The sequence below is a fragment of the Bos indicus genome, chromosome 18, assembly GCF_029378745.1.
Source record: "Bos indicus isolate NIAB-ARS_2022 breed Sahiwal x Tharparkar chromosome 18, NIAB-ARS_B.indTharparkar_mat_pri_1.0, whole genome shotgun sequence".
Taxonomy (NCBI): domain Eukaryota; kingdom Metazoa; phylum Chordata; class Mammalia; order Artiodactyla; family Bovidae; genus Bos; species Bos indicus.
Window position 1 is genome coordinate 39,103,169 of NC_091777.1, and position 12,911 is coordinate 39,116,079.

The 12,911-nt window shown below is 35.2% G+C and overlaps 1 long non-coding RNA gene across 1 annotated transcript in view; it reads left to right on the forward strand.

The window, feature by feature from the left end:
* The window catches only part of LOC139177093 (uncharacterized), a 212,063-nt gene that overhangs the window by 5,769 nt on the left and 193,383 nt on the right, over positions 1-12,911 (forward strand). The window contains exon 2 of the long non-coding RNA XR_011561516.1: positions 5,964-6,011. This is a non-coding gene — a long non-coding RNA (uncharacterized lncRNA). The remainder of the gene's footprint in view (positions 1-5,963; positions 6,012-12,911) is intronic.

Genomic DNA, 12,911 nt, shown 5'->3' on the forward strand with positions numbered 1-12,911 from the left:
ATTTGTAGGTTACTGCTCAGTAGTCTGATCCCAGGTTGATTTTTCTTTCTTTGCAAGTGATCCCAGATAATTTTTTCTATCTTTAAAGTCTAATTATGTGTTTTTAATAGATCTCAGAATTGTTTGTATCAGTTTTCCCAGGCCCTTCTTAGACCTTTATAATATTCATGTGTTTTCTTATTTTGGTTATTTTTTAATTAGTTTTAAATATTAGCTCTTTAATTTTATATATGTTGGGTCCTCTTTCTTTCTCTGGTATGTTATAACGTTTCCCTGATCCTTATTACAATCTTCCTTCATTTTGTTTTATTCCCTTGGTTATATTCAGTCTTTTGTTCAGTGCCCCTTGTATTTTCATTCAATCCCTTTCTCTCTTGAGTACTTTATAATTGATTTTTTATTTCTAAAATATTTTTTGTCTTCTCAGTTTCTTTCATGAGACCAGTTATCTTTTATTTCACATCTTCCTAAAGTGAAGATTTTTGCCCAATTCTGTTCTATTTCTGTTCTGAATTATTGAATGTTTGATTTAAGGTTTTTGAAAAATATGTGTAAATACTGGTTTAACAATATATGGTTCAATTTGAGACATTGTTATAGTTTTCTTTATGGTTTCTTTTTCCCTTTTTCTTTTTGGAGAGGAGTGTTCATCAGCTGAAGAGTTTTTGTTCTTATGTTCTATATTATTTCATAATAATTTTTACAGTTGTTGCCTACTGTTTTCTGATCCATTTTAAAAGTTTTATTTTTCTTGACCAGTGATACTAGTTTATATAGAAAGTTGTGAGAGAGTTTACAAGGTTTCTTAGTTCAAAAGGACCCTATTCTGTTACTATAATGAAGGGCAGTGTTTTAAATTTATGGTGCGTTTGTTTGGAAAGTGAAGTTTTCCTTTCTTTAATTTTGTGCTTCCTTTTATTTCTGAAGGATCATTTATTATTTCTCTCTTGTTTTCTTCTTTCTCCTTACCACTAAACATCCAAATAGTGTCACTTTTAAGTCACTCACTGTCCTCTCCCCTAGAAGCAGTGCTTCCCTAAGACATGTGTGCATGTGTACTCTTTGCGACCCCATGGTCTGTAACCCCCCAGTCTTCTCTGTCCATAGGATTCTCCAGGCAAGAATTATGAAGTGGATTACCATTTCCTCCTCCAGGGGATCTTCCCCACCCGCCCAGGAATTGAACTCTTATCTCCTGCACTGCAGGCAGTCTCCTGCATTGCAGGTGGATTCTTTACCGACTGAGCCACCAGGGAAGCCCGAGTGCTGAAACTTCAAAATATTTTTCCCCTATATGTGATTACTACTAACAGTTCTGCTTAGCTTCTCTGCCTCCTGTCTGAGGATTGACAAATGACTTAATAAAGCCCATGCTGAAAGTTGAGCTTAGCTTTCTGAACTTCTCTTTTATACTTCTTGACTGCCTTTGGTAGCTCTTTAATACCTTCACATTGTTGTTTTCCATATTTTACCTACTTTCTCTAGCTATTTTTTAGTTGGGCAGGTTAGTCTCTTCTGAGATAATGTGTGAAAACCTCTTGACTGGGTTTTTAAATTTCAACTACTGTGTATTTAATCTGTATAAATGTCTTGTGAACATTTTATGTCATATGTTGTTTTTTTTCCTGTTCTATGAAGATGTTTTTTCACTTTAAAAATTATTATAAACATATTAAACTGGATTTTATATAATCTTTTTGTGATAATTCCAAGATATGAAATCCTTATAGGTTTGTTTTTACTGGTTCTCTTTCACAGTGCCTTGTTTATTTGTGTATTTAATAAGTTTGTTCCACCAGTTAACATTCGTGTTTGTTGCATTCTGGCTTCTTGGGGTATGAAGAGTTGCGTGCCATTTTATGTTTACTTATTTATTTGGACCCATTCAGGTAATGTGAATTTGGTGTGTACATTTACTTGAGTGCTAGATTGTGGTTGCAACTTGTTGCTCTTTTTTCCCCTGTTTTGCTCATTTCCAAGATAGCTTTCCTTATAGTCCCTTAAACCCAGACTCTTGGATCACCGTAACCGAGTTCTCAGCTTCTTGGATGGACAACCTCTTGTTAGACTCTTAGGTGATATTTTTATTTGTCTTCTCTCCTTCGTTCCAAACCAGATCTGTACATCTTAACTCTGTTTAAAATGGGCAAAAGCAGATTCAGCACACCACCGCCTTCTCTGAATTTCCACTTTCATTTAGATTTTTGTATTGGTACTTCTTCTTCTTTTTTCTTTTTAACTATTTTTATCAACTGGTATGATTTTAAAATGTTTTTGTTTATTACTTTGCATTTCAGTTGTTTTCAGTATAGTCCACGGGGTCACAAAGAGTTGGGCTTCCTTGGTGGCTCAGCTGGCAAAGAATCCGCTTGCAATTGAGGAGATCTGGGTTCGATCCCTGGGTTGGAAAGATCCCCTGGAGAAGGGGAAAGTTACCCACTCCAGAAATCTGGCCTAGAGAATTCCATGGACTGTATAGTCCATGGGGTCAAAAAGAGTTGGACACAACTGAGCGACTTTACAATGATGGAGTCAGTGCAGATACACTTGTTCTCTACATTGCCTGAAAATTTGATAAAATTTGGAAAGAAAGCTTTCTTATTTTCTTACCATTGTCTTTCCACTATACATCCACATACCCACACCCTCACCTACATATTCACACCTTTAAAAGGAGATAGATTCTTCTACTTTTTAAACTTTCTTTTAGGGAAAAGCTTTATGAGATTCATCTGATATTGTCTGTAAGGTTGAATTTTACTTTTTGGTGCAGGACTGTAATTATTACCAGTAACATTTTTTTAAGCTCTGTAAAGGCCTTGAATAGTTTTCAGAAGGTGGAGATTTAGGCTACAGTCAATATATTAATATCTGGGATATTTCTGTTATGCTAAGAATTTACTTACACTCAAGTCATATTAGCTTTAACAGTGAAAAACCCATAAAGGTTTAACATGAAAAGCAGGAATAATTTCCCTTTCTGTTTATGTTCTGTCCCTTAGCTCTTCATTTCCTGCATGGTTAGAAATTTAGTAAATTGAAAAAAGTTTTTTTGTGTGAGTTTGTATAATCATGTGATTAAGTTTTATAAGTAGTTTCAGAATTTATTTTCTCTCTTAAAGCCTGAATGTCCCAAAGACAAGGACTTGTTTTAAGATGATTTTTAAATAGGTTTCCTTTACGAAAAATTACCTAATCAACATTAGTTGATGAAGATAGATATTTTATGGTAAAATATTATGTAACTTTAATGTTCCTTTACTATTTGGCTTTATAAATAAATATGAAAAGTAATTATCTCATAACACTTTTTAAATTCACTTTCTTCTTTCCCCAGAAAGTAGCAAAGTAAATAAAACCATCATTCTTTTCTAATCTTCATGAATAATTTCTCACTGGCCCTTGGTGAGAGGCAGTTTTCAAGGCCATCTCATGGTATCTACAGAGATACAGTTTAGACCTTGCAGTTTATGCCTCTGTGAAAATGCTTCCAAATTACGGAAGTGAAGAGAGCTTACACTTAATCTTTGGATAATTTCAGTTGTGGATTTCACAATGAAGCAGCTAGGGGGGAAAAGGTTGCCTGTTAGAAGCGTAAAACCTACTGACTGTATCTTGGCCAGTGTTCCCTTTTTTCCAGTAAGCTGTCTGCTGTACAGAGGTGTATAACCCTAATGGCTTGTTGTATGCCATTAAAAGGTATTGTACACTCATAAAAGAATGACATTTTGATCAATGCTGTTAAAAGAATTACTGTCTTGACACAGAAAAGCTTTCCTGCTGCAAGTTTAAAAATATGCCTTTAAAAGCTTTTTATTGAATACCTTTGCATCCCTCAGAAATGTGCCATTTTGGCATGAGGTTACTCTGAAGTATTCCACATTGTAACTTAAATACAAAATCTCCTATTTACCTTTAAAAGTAGCAGAGATAAACAGGTATTTTCCTACAACTGGAGCTTGAACACATGATATTATCTTAAACCAATGTATCAGATATAAAAATAGAATTTTTGTAAAGAGAAAGCTGAAAACTAAATGATTCCTTTTTATTTTGTAAGGTATTGATTTTTTTTTTCATGCTGTTTTGTTTAAACTTTGTGGTTTTAATTTCCCTTTGGATTTAGGAATCATGCCTTTCCACCCAGTTCAGAGATAGATCTTTTCTAATCACCAGGGAATTGGTTCTCTTAAATGGTGATATGTTGAATGTATTTTTCTACTGTTTCTTTTCCTTTTATTATATTTTTGATTAGGAATTTATGAAAACCATGTCATAATAAACATATGGTTTCTTCTATATGCAGTCTACTACAGATTTTCAAATGTACTGATGCTATAATTTTATCTTTATTTCATTGTTTGTAATACTTCTGCTCTTACCTAACTTCTGACTTTATGTCGTGTTTTCTGACTTGTGAACTGAGAAGTTTAAATTTTAATACTCTGAAAGCCACAGATTTTCTTAAATATGTCACTATAGAATTATTTACTTGATACTTATAATATCAGTCAGTCAGTTCAGTCACTCAGTCGCGTCCAACTCTTTGTGACCCCATGGACTGCAGCACTCCAGGCTTCCCTGTCCATCATCAATTCTTGGAGCTTACTCAAACTCATGTGCATCAAGTTGGTGATATCATCCAACCATCTCATCCTCTGCCATTCCCTTCTCCGGCCTTCAGTCTGTGCAGCATCAGGGTCTTTTCTAATGAGTCAGTTTTTCGGATCAGGTAGCCAAAGTATTGGAGCTTCAGCTTTAGCATCAGTCCTTCCAATGAATATTCAGACTGATTTCCTTTAGGATGGACTGGTTGGATCTCCTTGCAGTCCAAGGGACTGCAGCACCACAGTTCAAAAGCATCAGTTCTTCGGCACTCAGCTTTCTTTATAGCCCAGCTCTCACATCCATACATGTCTACTGAAAAAAACCATAGCTTTGACTATATAGACCTTTGTTGACAAAGTAATGTCTCTGCTTTTTAATATGCTGTCTAGGTTGGTCATAGCTTTTCTTCCAAGGAGCAAGTGTCTTTTAATTTCATGGCTGCAGTCACCATCTGCAGTGATTTGGGAGCCCAAAAAAATAAAGTCTGTCACTGTTTCCATTGTTTCCCCATCTATTTGCCATGAAGTGAATGTTGAGCTTTAAGCCAACTTTTTCACTCTCCTCTTTCACTTTCATCAAGAGGCTTTTTAGTTCCTCTTCACTTTCTGCCATAAGGGTGGTGTCCTCTGCATATCTGAGGTTATTGATATTTCTCCTGGCAATCTTGATTCCAGCTTGTGCTTCATCCAGCCTGGCATTTCACATGATGTACCCTGCATATAAGTTAAATGTAGGGTGACCATATACAGCCTTGACATACTCCTTTCCTGAGTTGGAACCAGTCTGTTGTTCCATGTCCAGTTCTAACTGTTGCTTCTTGACCTGCATACAGATTTCTCAGGAGGCAGTTCAGGTGTTCTGGTATTCCCATCTCTTTCAGAATTTTCCACAGTTTGTTGTGATCCACACAGTCAAAGGCTTTGGCATAGTCAGTAAAGCAGAAGTAGATGTTTTTCTGGAACTCTCTTGCTTAATGTACTTATAAAAATTGACATTTAATCCCAGTCTAATGAACTTTATATATGTAGGCATATTTTAAGATAGATGATATTGAATATTATAAAGCATGTTACCTTTGTCATCTATTTTACTTTTAAAAGCAGGTGTTTTGGTGGTGGTAGTTATTTTTATTATTCACTGCCCACTAAGTGCCTGGTGAGTTATATACAGTATTGATAAAATTAAAACTTGTTGCAATTTTTATGTGTCATATTCTGTGCTAAAGTACTTTATGTGGCTCAAAAAGGTTATATAATTTGGTCAAACAAGTAGGTTGTGGTTTTAAAATTCTGCGTTTGGTAGTGTGACTCCCAACTTGTACTGTTCTAACCATTTTTATATGTTATTTGTTCTAGGTGATATTATTCCCACTTTACAAATGAGGAACCTGAAGATCAGATAGAGTAAGTACTTTGGCTGTTGTTGCAGAAGGGAGAAATGACAGAGGTGGCTCTCTGTTAGACTTCAAAGTATATTCTATGACATAGTATTGGGTTGGCCAAAATGTTTCTTTGGCTTTTCTGTAAGATAACTCTAGTAGTGCTTAGTTGTCTTTAACTTCATGTAAAACAATTTTGTTAGATTGTATTGTGACAGCTGTCATATCAGTGTTCATTTAAAAAAAAACTTCACAAAACTGGTGAATTTTGTATAGCTGTTTTAATATTGAAGGTAGAAGAAAAAAATTTTTTTGGCATATTTGCTTTATTATTTCAAGAAAGATAAAAACACAACTGAAATGCACAAAAAAAGATTTGTTCAGTGTATGGAGAAGGTGCTGTGACTGGTCGAACATGTCAGAAGTGGCAAAGTTTCATGCTGGAGATTTCTCGCTGGACAATGTTCCACTGTCAGATAGACCAGTTGAAGTTGATAGCAGTCAACTCAAATATTAATTGAAAACAGTCAATGTTACACTACGGAGGAGATAGCTCTCAAAATATACTCAGAATATCCAAATCAGACATTGAAAATCTTTTGTACCAGCTTGGTTATGTTATTCACTTTGATGTTTGGCTTTCACATAAGTTAAGTGAAAAGACCTTCTTACTTTCTTGGTCTCATTTCTGCATGCAATTCTCCACTTAAACTTAATGAAAATGCTCCATTTTTAAAACAAACTGTGATGGGTAATGGAAGGTAAATAGTGTACAATAATGTGGAACTGAAGAGATCATGGGACAAGCAAAATGAACTACCACCAACCACATCGAAGTCCAATCTTCATCCAAAAAAGGTGATGTTGTATCTACAGTAGAATTGAAAGCGAGTCCTCTATTATGAGCTCCTTCTGGAAAACCAAACAATTGATTCCAACAAGTAGTGCTCCCAGTTAGATCAAATGAAAGCGGCACGTGACAAAAAGCATTTGAAATTAGTCAAAAGAAAACACATGTTCCATCAGGATAATGCAAGACTGCATGTTTCTTTGATGACCAAGCAAAACTGTTACTTGGCTAGGAACTTCTGATTCATCTGCTATATTCACCAGAAATCACACCTTTGGATTTCTTTTTATTTCTATCTTTACAGAAGTCTCTTAGTGGAAGAATTTCAGTTTCCTGGAAGATTGTAAAAGGCACCTGGAATAGTCCTTTGCTCAAAAAGATAAAAAGGTTTTGGGAAGATGGAATTATTAAGTTGCCTTGATAATGGTAGAAAGTAGTAGAACAAAACGGTGAATACGTTGTTCAATAAAGTTCTTGGTGAAAACAAAAAATGTGTCTCTTATTTTTACCTAAAAAAACCAAAGGCACTTCTTGGCCAACCCAATACTAGTTATTTTTCCTTCCTCTTTCTCATCACACTCCCCCATAATTATCTTTGTGTATTCGAAGATAATTTTTATTAGAAATTTTGGAAAAGGAATTTGTCTTATGATTTTCACTTGTGATTTGGAGAGAAGCATATTAACAGATAATTGCAGTAGGTGTCAGGAGATTTGAATTCTTGTATTATTTCTAATTCTGGCCATATAACATGGGACAAATCACCTTTTCTGGGTCTTATAAAATGAGGGCATTGGATTAGATGATTTTAAAGATTTCCTCAAACTCTAAAATATAATTTGATTCTATTTTGATTTAATGTTTCTACTTGTTCTTTTTAGTACAGGTAGAACTTTACCACCTGTATTTTAGCCCATTAAATATTATACTTTATTAAAGTTAGAGAGCAAGGAGCTTTGATTTTTATTCTCTTCTTTTACTATTATATCCAATGTTGAAACTCAGTAATTGAAAGAAGTTCCATGTAAAGAAGTAATTAATCTTATTATAAGGACAACCTTGTAAACTATTGAGAATTCTCTTAGTTTTTACATTCAGAAAGAATAATTCTGAAAATCTTAATATTATAAAAGGAAATAAATTGTTTTTAATAGAAAATGTTTCCATCAAAGAAGACAGGAATGGGTGACTGCCTCCTTCAGTGCACTTGCAAGTTCTTACCCGTACAATATACTGATAGCAATGATAGTAATAAGTAACTTTTATTGGGAATTAATTTTATGCTAAGCATTTTATATATATTGCATCATTTAATAGGAGAAGGCAATGGCACCCCACTCCAGTACTCGTGCCTGGAAAATCCCATGGACAGAGGAGCCTGGTAGGCTGCAGTCCATGGAGTCTCGAAGAGTCAGACACGACTGAGTGACTTAACTTTCACTTTCATGCATTGGAGAAGGAAATGGCAACCCACTCCAGTGTTCTTGCCTGGAGAATCCCAGGGACGGGGGAGCCTGGTGGGCTGCCTTCTATGGGGTTGCACAGAGTCGGACACGACTGAAGTGACTTAGCAGCAGCAGCAGCATCATTTAATAATCATGAAAACCCTATAATAGAAAGTAGAGAATTGATGGGTCAAGTAATTTCTCTTAAAGCTACATTGTTGGTAAGTGGTGAAGCTGAGATTTGAACCTATAGAATGCCTGAGTTTTTCCTCATAGTTATAAAACGGAGCATAATTGTAAGAAGTTTATGCTTATCAACATATGAATGAAACATGAAACTTTTTAGGAAAGAGTAGGTCTGATGGCTTGTGATGAATGGCTGTTTGTAAGTTCTCAGATTTGATCACTGCTGGTTACATATTTTATTAATATAGTCACAAAACAAGTAACAGCTTTTAGATTATTTTTATAACACCAATTTATTTTCTAAAGAGATAATAAATTCATTGTAAGTTATAGGAAACCATTTTGGGGGGCTTGGGATGGTGAGTGTATGGGGGTTATACACATAAGCACATACATGCAAGGTGCATGGATTGGGAGCTGTACATTAGGGTAACTAATCTTCCCAGTTTGCCTAGGCTTGAGTTTCTAGATCATGAAAATTTCAGTGCTAAAACTAGGAAACTTGAAAAAAAAGGTAACAGGCAAGTATGTATCTATATATGCATGTATGTATATGTGTGTGTATGTCTCTAAAGCAATGTAGTAGATGAGCTACAAGGAATTCAGATTTTGCAGAGCATAAAACAGCTTTGAATTCAGTGCCTAAACTGATATTTGTCCGTTTTATTAGCAGAAAGCTCAGTCTCCTGTGTTTTCCCCTTTTCGGATAACCTTTTCTTGTCATGAAGAAATTAATTTCTTTGTTGGAATCATTTCACATAAACTTGATAGCAGGAGTCCTGTTATTGAGGCAGCTTACACAGTGATTTGCTAAGTACAGCCTCTTCATAAAAGGTGAAGCAGAAGTCAATTTATCGATCACTACCAGGATTTCAGTAACCTGTTGAACTGCCTGATTTTTTTCCCCTTCTCATAAAGCCCACTATCTTTATTTCTCTTTATACCTTGCATTTAATTGTTTCCTTTGGAAACATTTTTTACATGTATTTTCACATCATGTAAACAATTTTTTGTGTGTATTTGCTGTTTTCTGAAGTTTGAACTGTCTAAAACACTCATATTAGGTTAAAACACATGAAATTGCCAAGATTTGGCTATTTTTGAGATACAGCAATGGCATCGTCATATGACCCAACTAATATTTAATTCAGCTTTTGGTTATGTGAAAACATTGGGCTGCTAATCTAAATCTAAGCAGAGTATTCCATTGAAACCCTGGTTAATATTATGGAGGAAGTGAGATGAACTTTGGACTTATTACTCTATGCTGCCAATTTGCTAAAATTACGTTTTAAAAAGTATTACTCATGTGGAAAACCTGAGTGTTGCACAGCCATTAATATTAGACAGGTATTTAAAAATTTATTTTAACCAAAGGTTAAGACCAACTTTAACCACTTTTCTTTCTCAGAATTTTGACCCATTGATTAATTTTAAGCTATAGTGGGTAATGTAAATTTTCTTTTTGGAAGAAAAGTGCTCCTTTCATTGAATTTGATTTAAAATTGTTGCTGTATTACTAACAGAAACAAATATCAACCAATAAGATTACTTTCTGTGCCTTTTCGACAGTCTGATTTCGGATTAGCCTTCTTGGATTATTTAGCTTCTAGAACAAACACAGGATGTAACTGTTAATTTTTTTTTTTGAAGAAATGTAGCCAGTTACTATTTATCTTTGCCTCATATACTAGGAGCCTGAAAGGCTGCAGTCCATGGGGTCGCTGAGAGTCAGACAGGACTGAGCGACTTCACTTTCACTTTTCACTTTCATGCATTGGAGGAGGAAATGGCAACCCACTCCAGTGTTCTTGCCTGGAGAATCCCAGGGACGGCGAAGCCTGGTGGGCTGCCGTCTATGGGGTCACACAGAGTCAGACACGACTGAAGCGACTTAGCAGCAGCAGCATATACTATCATAATTTTGAGATTCTTGTGATATGTATAAAATTGTACATGTTAATTTTTTATATTAAAAGCATACTTTTTTCTCTTTTGCCCCATTCATCCCACATTTGTATAACACTTGCCTCATAAAAGGGAAAGGATCCCTTTATGGTTCCAAGTTGTGCATACAGTGGACTAAACCAACTTGAGCAATGATTCTACCTTAGAAAAATAATAAGCTAATATAGGATTTTAAGGAATTAACTTTAAGACTAGTATTTTGCATAATTGAAACTCATACCTGGGTTTCATTCTTTTTCCCATCATGATATTCCTTAAATACTTTTGACAGTGTCTTAGTATATCTCTTGATCTACCTCTGTCATTGATATCAAATATTTTGAGTGCCCTCTATTACTGAAGTATTGTACTCAATCTTGTATATATTTTTCACAAACTACTTTGTGACTGTTAAAGAGTAATATGCATGAATTGTGGTTTGGTAGATATTCTCAGGAATAAAGTATCATGATTATCAAGACTATTTAAAAAAATACCTTCCCAAGTCTTTAGAATAGAAATCATTTTCATTGTTATAAGTTAAAAGATAATTGGCCCAAATGTAATGAAATATGTTCTGTTGGTGTAATATATCTAACTTGAGTTTATCCTTAAACTGTTTAGCTTGAAAAGCTAAAAAACAAGTAAGTATAAAGCAGGGAGCATCTAGATAAGATGGGAATTTGATACCAAATTCTCAGAGACTAAATTCATGGGGCAATTGACTAGAGGATGTGGTGTTTCTTTGATCACAAAGATTCATATATTGTAAGTGTATAGTTCAGTAAATTTTTATAATCTGATGATACCTATGTAACTTAGCACCTTGATCAAGTAATGGAACAGCTGCACCCTGGAACCCCTGTTAGCGATAACTTCTAAACCTAACATCAGGTTTTATTTACTCAGCTAAACTTTTAGTTGAATATTTAGTTATTAAGATTTAAAACTGCCTGAAGAGCAAGACTACTTAATTTGCACAAATTATCCAGATAGTTACATTTTCATCTTTGATATACTAGCTATGTCAGTATTCAGTTTAAATCTACAGAATTTTAAATGTCTAGAGTTTTCTTAGTTGTCTTTATGATTGCTGAACAAGGATTTAGACAATTTCTGAATGTCATCCTGACTTTTCTGATTAACTACATTGCTTGGACAGTGATTGACAGTCAAAACTGATTTGATTGGCCCCTTAAGTTCTCTATTTTGAGCTGTTGAGATTACAAAACTCAATCATATGCAGAGAATTTGCCATTCAGACTGACAGTTCTGTCAGGTCAGATGGTAAGATCATTATGCGTGCAGCAAGTGCACTGTTATTGCTATGTGGGTTTGTGGGGAACGGGTGTTTTGGTTTTGTTTTCTTTTTTTTTTTCCTTGAAATCTAGGTGGAAGCTCTGGTCTCTGAAGGTGAAAAGCTAGAACATCAGTCTGTCTCCATTTGGCTTTAGTTGCACTGTTATTTCCTTGTGCTGAGTTATTCCAGTCACTAAACCCCAAACTTAGCTTTTTCACTAATGTTTGTCAAAGAAAGATCTGTCCTCTTTGAGAGATTAAAATGAATAATAGTCTTTTGATGCTATTGGCAAGTGGTTTTCACAGTCCATGGCAAATCTAATGAGCTACATCTGCCTGCTTGGAAAATTCAGCCTTTGATCATGTAAAAGGATTCTCAGAACATAAACATGAATTTCTGTGTATATTAAAACACTATCTTGACCAACTTATAAATGTGTTATAAATTGTTTATCTTAAAGCTTAACATTCAGAAAACTAAGATCATGGCATCCGGTCCCATCACTTTATGGCAAATAGATGGGGAAACAGTGGAAACAGTGGCTGACTTTATTTTTTGGGGCTCCAAAATCACTGAAGATGGTGATTGCAGCTATGAAATTAAAAGACGCTTACTCCTTGGAAGAAAAGTCATGACCAACCTAGACAGCATATTAAAAAGCAGAGACATTGCTTTGTCAACAAGGTCCATCTAGTCAAGGCTATGGTTTTTCCAGTAGTCATGTATGGATGTGAGAGTTGGACTATAAGGAGAGCTGAGTGCCGAAGAATTGATGCTTTTGAGCTGTGGTGTTGGAGAAGACTCTTGAGAGTCCCTTGGACTGCAAGGAGATCCAACCAGTCCATCCTAAAGGAAATCGGTCCTGAATATTCATTTAGAAGGACTGATGCTGAAGCTGAAACTCCAATACTTTGACCACCTGATGTCATGAACTGACTCATTGGAAAAGACCCTGATGCTGGGAAAGATTGAAGGAGAGAGGAGAGGGGGATGACAGAGGATGAGATGGTTGGATGGCATCACCAACTCAGTGAACATGAGTTTGAGTAAACTCCGGGAGTTGGTGATGGACAGGGAGGCCTGACGTGCTGCAGTCCATGGGGGCACAAAGAGTTGGACATGACGGAGCAACTGAACTGAAGGTATTTTTTAACAATATTCAGTGGTATTCAGTTTCAACTATAATATTTATTTTTT